The following is a 7,336-nucleotide window of genomic DNA, read 5'->3' as shown; positions in this document are numbered from 1 at the left end:
ACACGTTATTCTTAACAACTTAATTAACATACTATAAGCACAGTTTGCCAATTTTCTAAACCCTTGTCCATGGATTTCTTTGCTTTCTCTTGAAGTGGATGAAGTGCTTGTGGCCCGACTGGGCACATACATTCCAGCAATATTTAAATCAGTAAATAAATATCTAAACAAGCAAAAACAGCACCTGTCAGCATATTTTCCCTGGCTCCACCCTTATTTGTAAGTTCATCCAATGAAGCGAGAAATTGCTTCTTTCACAGACTTCTCCAACACAATATTTGTTTGCAATTAGTCTGTGAATCCCACATGAAATGAGTTTAGCCAGGTTCAAACCAGCTTCTTTTTCCTACACTTAACAGTATTGCACTCCAGAAAGGGGATTTATCTTCCGTTAATTTAAGTTTGCATACACCAAACTCAATTGGAACAAATTAACATGCCAGAAGTGTGTTTGATACTTGTACATCTATGAAAATAGAACAAGCATAATGAAAATGATAATAAAATGTGAGGCTGGTTGAACACAGCAGGCCAAGCAGCATCTCAGGAGCACAAGAGATGCTGCTTGGCCTGCTGTGTTCATCCAGCCTCACATTTTATTATCTTGGAATCTCCAGCATCTGCAGTTCCCATTATCTCTGATAATGAAAATGAAGTGTCTTTTAATGATCTTAATGACAGAATTTATAATGTCATATAATGACATCAAAAAATAAACTAAAGCTTCAATAATCTGCACACAAAATTAAAGAACTAAACACAAAATCTATATATTCATTATCGGATCAGAAAGACCTGTTGCTAACATCCACAAATCTTTGACAGTGGCAGGACAAGTTAATTAAGATGTTTCAAAAGAATACCTACCTTGAGCTTTGCAATTAGAGAGTGGTTAACAAATATATAAAATGTTTATAATAAACTAATGAGGTCTCTGCTGGAGAATATTGCCTCATGAAAAGTACCATACATAAGGAAGGATGCCAAGGCCTTGGAGAATGGGTAAAGAGATGTAGCAGAAAGATATGAGGGATAAGGGACTCCTTTAGATACGTGAGGGAGAAATCAACTAACTAAAAAAGAAATTTAACAGGGATTTTCATAATTATGCGTAGGCAGGTGAAATGTTCAACTGGCAAGGTGAACTTATTAAACAAAGACCACAGATCGAAGTCAATTGGCAAAAGAACTGAAGAGGGTAATCCCAATGAGCTTTTCTAAAATAGTATCTAACTCTGAACTGAAATGCAAAGCCTGAAAGGATGTTGGAAGCATATTCAGTTGTAAGATTCGAACTAGAATTGAATATTAACAGGAAAAGGAAACAGTTTCAGGAAGGAGTGATGATATGGATGTAATGTATAGCTCACACAGAACAAAAATCTGAATGCTCTCCTGTATTGCTTTATTATTGAATGTATCATTATATAAAATTATGATAAAATTCTAAAGTGTAATGTTCAGGATGTTAGTTCTAATGCAAATCAATCTTTAAGTGTTGTGTATCATTTCTTCCAACAGCACCAAAGTACTATGTCATAGCTCTTGCAAATGAAGTTTCTCATTTTAGTTTTAAAGCATGCGTTAGTTTCCCATGTTTGTCTTCAACATCTGTATATTAATACAGCCATGTTTTGAAAACAAGTTTCAATAAAACACTCAGCTGAAATGATTGTGTGTGTTTTTACATCAGCTTGAATATATTTATTTTCACTTTATGCAAAACAGCAACAACCAACATGATGAATTTCTACACTGATCTACACTCACCAAAATATGCCTCACTGCACTCTTTTGGGATACAGGGAAACAGTGCATCCAGGAGTGGGTCAGCAGCCCAACCCATGAGATGGGCAAACAATTTTTATAATTAAGGTCCAATTAAGTATAATTATGTCAGACAGACTACAAATTCCAGACAGTTGGCCAGGTCTCCACTGCGGTTCATGAATGTGGCCTCTCAGCAACCATTTGAGGGGGCCATACTGAACTAAATGCTACATGGCTAACAGAGAAACAATGGGCAGGAAAGCTAGCCCTCACAGCCCATATGGAGGGTTTTCCCATTTGGGTTTGCAGAGCCTTCTGCCCTTGGCCATCAAAGTGTGAAACTGGATGAACACAGCAGGCCAAGCAGCATCTCAGGAGCACAAAAGCTGACGTTTCGGGCCTAGACCCTTCATCAGAGAGCTTCCTCTCTGAGGAAGGGCCTAGGCCCGAAACATCAGTTTTTGTGCTCCTGAAATGCTGCTTGGCCTGCTGTGTTCATCCTACTTCACACTTTGTTATCTTGGATTCTCCAGCATCTGCAGTTCCCATTATCTCTGCCCTTGACCATCACTCATTTTTCATTTAACTTATCCATCTGAGGCTTAGATCCTCTAACTGTGTCAGCAGCAGCAGTGTCTCCTGCTGGTACTGCTTCAGAGCTGTCTTCTAATTGGGAGTCTTCATCCAGTCCTTAATCAAACCAGACCTGATCGATTACAAGTGATCTCTGGGAAAATGGACAATCAAGTCTTAACTGCAGGGGACCATAAGACAAAGAAGCAGAATCAGCCCATTCAGACCATTGTGTCTGCTCTGCCTTTCAATCATGGCTAATTTGTTTCTCAATGCCATATATGGATACCCATCTATCTCTGATTTATATACATGGTGACTTGGCCTCCACAGCCTTCTGAACCATGATTCCACAGATTCACCACCCTCTGACTGAAGAAATCCTCCTCATCTCAATTCTAAAGGGTCTTCCCTTCACTCTGAGGCAGTGCCCTCATTCTTAGTCCCTCCTACTGTTGGAAAAATGTTCCCCACATACACTGTATCTGGGCCTTTCTGTATTCTATAAACTTTCTTGAGATCCACCTCTCATTCTTCTAAACTTCATCAAGTACAAACTCAGAACCCTCAATTCCTCCTCATGTTACAAGGTATTCATCTGGGATCATTCTTGTAAACTTTCCTTGGGCCCCCTCCATTGCCAGCACAGTCTTCTTTAGAGATGGGGCCCAAAACTACTCACGATATTCCAAATGCAGTCTGACCAGAGCCTTATATGACCTCAGCAGTGCATCTCTGCTCTTGCATTACAGACCTCTCGAAATGAATGCCAACATTGCACTTACCTTCCTAACTGCCAACTGAACCTGCATGTTAACCTTTAGACGATACTGCATTAGCATTCCTAAATTCCTTTCTGCAACAGATTTCTGAAGCCTTTTTCTATTTTGAATATAAGCTAAAACTTTATTCTTCCGACTGTTGTGCATAACCTCACACTTCCCCACATTGTACCATCTTCCACTTCTTTGCTCAGTCTCAGAGCCTAACCAAGTCCTCCCACAGCCTCCTTGCCTCCCCAGCACAACCTGCCTCTCCACCTATATTGTGTCACCTGCAAAATTAGCAACAATGCCCTCAATTCTTTCATCCATATTGTTCATGCATAACATGAATAGTTGTGGTCCCAACGCTGACCCCTGTAGAACTCCATTAGTCACACGCTACCATCCTGCAATTATCCCCAGTCTCTGCTTGTACCAGTTAGTCAATCTCAATCTGTGCCAGCACCTTGCTCCTAATACCATTAGCTCTTATCTTATTTAGCAGTGTCCAATGTAGCACCTTATCAGAGGGTTTCTATAAGTTCAAATAGATCATATGCACCAGCTCTCCTTTCTCTAACTTGTTCAGTACGTCCTCCAAAAAATCTAATGTATTTACCAGTCATGACCACTCTTTGACAAAGTCATGTTGGCTCATCCCTATTTTGCCATGCATTTCCAATACAGTCCTCAATATTATCCTTAATATTGGATCCTAAAATCTGACCAAAAGCTGGGGATGGGTTAACTTGCCTTTAATTTTATGTTTTCTCCCTTCTTCCCTTCCTATGCAGGTGCATTAGATTAGCCATTTTCCAGGCCTCTGGGACCTCTCCTGACTCCAATGATTCCTGAAAGATTACCATCAATGCGTCCACAATCTCCTCAGTTATTTCCTTCAGACCCTGGAGTATAGTCCATCTGGTTACTTATCCACCTTTAGCCTTTCAGCTTCCCCAGCAGTTTCTACTTAGTGATGGCTATTATACACTGCTCTGCCTACCGACTCTAGAAGTTCTGATATATCTTTCACTGTGAAAACTGATACAAAGTACCTGTTCAGTTCCTCCACTATTTCTTTGTTTGCCATTACTACTTATCCAGCCTCATTTTTCAGTGGTCCAATGTTCACTCTTGCATTTGTCTTACATTTTATATATTTAAAAACGACTGTTTCAACCTTCTTTTATATCATTAGCTGGTTTACGCTCATATTTAATCTTTTCTTTCCTTGTTGCTTTTTTGGTTGTCATCTGCTTGTTCCTAAAGGCTTCCCAGTCCTTTGGGTTCTCACTAATATTCACCACATTGAATCCTTTGCTTTTTGTTTGTGTGCTGTCTCTTGTTAGCCATGGTTGCCTCATCCTCCCCTTTGTATGTTCTTTCTTCTTTGGGATGAATTTCTGCTGTGCCCCCTGAATTACCCACAGAAATTCCTACTATTGCTGTCCTCTGCCTTCTAATCAACTCTGGCCAGCACCCTCATGTCTTTATAGTCACCCTTACACAAGTATAATACAGTTACGTGTGATTTCAGCTTCTCCCTCTCAAATTTCAGGGTGAATGCTATCATATTATAGTCACCGTCCCTCGGGGTTCCTTCACCTGAAGCTCCCTAATCAAGTCTGCCTCATTAAACAGCACCAAATCCTGAATTGCTTATTCCCTAGTGACCAACGTGCACCCCTCCCCTTCCAACTCCACACCCGATTTCTAACTTTTCGTTAAAAGTCCTCAGGGGAGTGTTCTGGGCCAATCCACCTTCAGTTTTTTTTTCAATGACCTTTCCTGCCATCCTAGATCAAAAGTGGAGATGTTTACTGATGGCAACTCAGTGCTCAGTACTATTCACAATTTCTTAGATACTAAAGCAACCTGTGACCACATTTAGTAAGACCTGGACAACATTTAGGCTTGGGCCAGTGGCAAGGAACTTTCACACCAGATAATAAAAACCTCCAACAAGAGAGAATCTAACCAAATGCCTCTGACAGTCAAAAGCTCTAAAATTGCTGAATCCCAGCTTGCAATATTCTCGACATTTCTAAAGTTAAACTGAATCAGTCATGTCACTTTTTGCTCAGGAAGGCTACTCACCATCACCTTAACAGCGGTTGGGAATGGGAATCATTCCCAGATTCCATGACAGAATTTCATTTCTTGTATGCTCTGCTTCAAGGCAGCCTTCTATCTCATTGCTCATGTGATATCCTGAGCCATTTCTCTTAACAGAATTTGTTAGCGGTAGTTTGCCATTGCTTTCCACTCTCAGGAGTAGGTGAAGGAATTAGGTCACAAGTCAACTTTAATCAATCCATGTTAGCTTAGTCTAGTTAATTGAGTGAATGGCATCCTCCCCGCTACTCACACTACACCATAAAAGAGTAGAAAAATATATCCTTCTTACTGAAAAAGAGTCATCTGAACATGGACAATGTATGAGAAAAAGCCAGTTTGCTCACTTTATTCTTTTAAAATGCCACAATTGTTAGCGAGTTTTGAGAAGATTTGTAGCTCAGGTTGAGGTTCTGGATGTGAGTTTGCTCGCTGAGCTGGAAGGTTCGTTTTCAGACATTTCGTCACCTTTTTCTTATTTGAAAAAATATACCTTATTCATAAGATGTACAAAAAATAAAACATATTTATACACCTACCCAGTCATGCAAGTTGCTCCGGGTTACCCGGGGGTACATACATCAACAAAAGGAAAAAAACAAAGAAGAAAAAAAACAAAGCAAAGAAAATACCCCGGCAGTTGTCACCCCAAACAGTGCCAGTTGGCCCCCTGACCAGTTGGCGAAGACGCCAGCTGGGCCCAGGTACAGGATAGGGCCCTTTTTTCTATTCTGGACGAGGGGTTTCATACCGTGGTCTTTCCCCACCGCGCCTTGGCGGCGGCTGCCCCAAGCTTTAGCGCGTCCCTCAGCACGTAGTCCTGGGCCTTGGAGTGCGCCAGTCTGCAACATTCGGTCGGGGTCAGTTCTTTCAGCTGGCAGACCAGCAAGTTGCGGGCAGACCAAAGAGCATCTTTCACTGCATTGATGGTCCTCCAGGCGCAGTTGATGTTGGTCTCAGTGTGCGTCCTGGGAAACAGCCCGTAGAGCACGGAGTCCCGCGTCACGGAGCTGCTCGGGACGAACCTCGACAAATACCACTGCATCCCCCTCCAGACCTCCTGCGCACAGGGACACTCCAGAAGGAGGTGATCGACAATCTCGTCTCCCCCGCAGCCACCTCGAGGGCAGCGTGCGGTGGCCCAGAGATTCTGGGCATGCATAAAGGATCACACTGGCAGAGCCCCTCTCACTGCCAGCCAAGCAATGTCCTTGTGCTTGTTTGAAAGTTCTGGCGATGAGGCATTCTGCCAAACGACTTTGGCAGTCTGCGTGGGGAACCACACGACGGGATCCACCCTCTCCTTTTCCCGAAGGGTCCTGAGGATACTACGTGCTGACCACTGCCTGACGGCCTTGTGGTCAAAGGTGTTTCCTTTCAAAAATTTCTCCACGAAGGACAGGTGGTACGGAACGGTCCAACTATTCGGAGCGTTCCGCGGCAACAAGGCCAGGCCCATCCTTCGCAACACCGGGGACAGGTAGAACCTTAGTAAGTAGTGACACTTGGTGTTTGCGTACTGAGGATCTACGCACAGCTTGATGCAGCCGCACACAAAGGTAGCCGTCAGGGCGAGGGTGGCATTTGGTACGCCCTTTCCCCCATTTTCCAGGTCTTTGTACATGGTGTCCCTGCAGATCCGGTCCATCCTCGACCCCCAAATGAAGTAGAAGATGGCCCGGGTGACCGCAGCGGCGCAGGTCCACGGAATAGGCCAGGCCTGCGCCACATACAACAGTACCGAAAGCCCCTCGCACCTGACAACCAGGTTCCTACCCGCAATGGAGAGGGACCGGAGTGTCCACCTGCCCAGCTTCTGCTTCAGTTTGGTGATACGTTCCTCCCAAGTCTTAGTGCACGCCCCAGCTCCAGTGAACCAAACACCCAGCACCTTCAGGTAGTCTGTCCTGATGGTGAAGGGGATGAAGGAGCGGTCGTCCCAGTTCCCAAAGAACATGACCTCGCTCTTACCCCTATTGACTTTGGCACCCGAGGCCAGTTCAAACTGGCTGCAGATGTCCAATAGTCTACTCACCGACCGACGATCGGTGCAGAAGACGGCAACATCGTCCACGTACAGGGAGGTCTTGACCTGAAGGCCTCCGCTGCCTGGG

Source organism: Stegostoma tigrinum, chromosome 2, assembly GCF_030684315.1.
Source record: "Stegostoma tigrinum isolate sSteTig4 chromosome 2, sSteTig4.hap1, whole genome shotgun sequence".
Taxonomy (NCBI): Eukaryota; Metazoa; Chordata; class Chondrichthyes; order Orectolobiformes; family Stegostomatidae; genus Stegostoma; species Stegostoma tigrinum.
Note: the sequence above shows the minus strand (reverse complement) of the source record.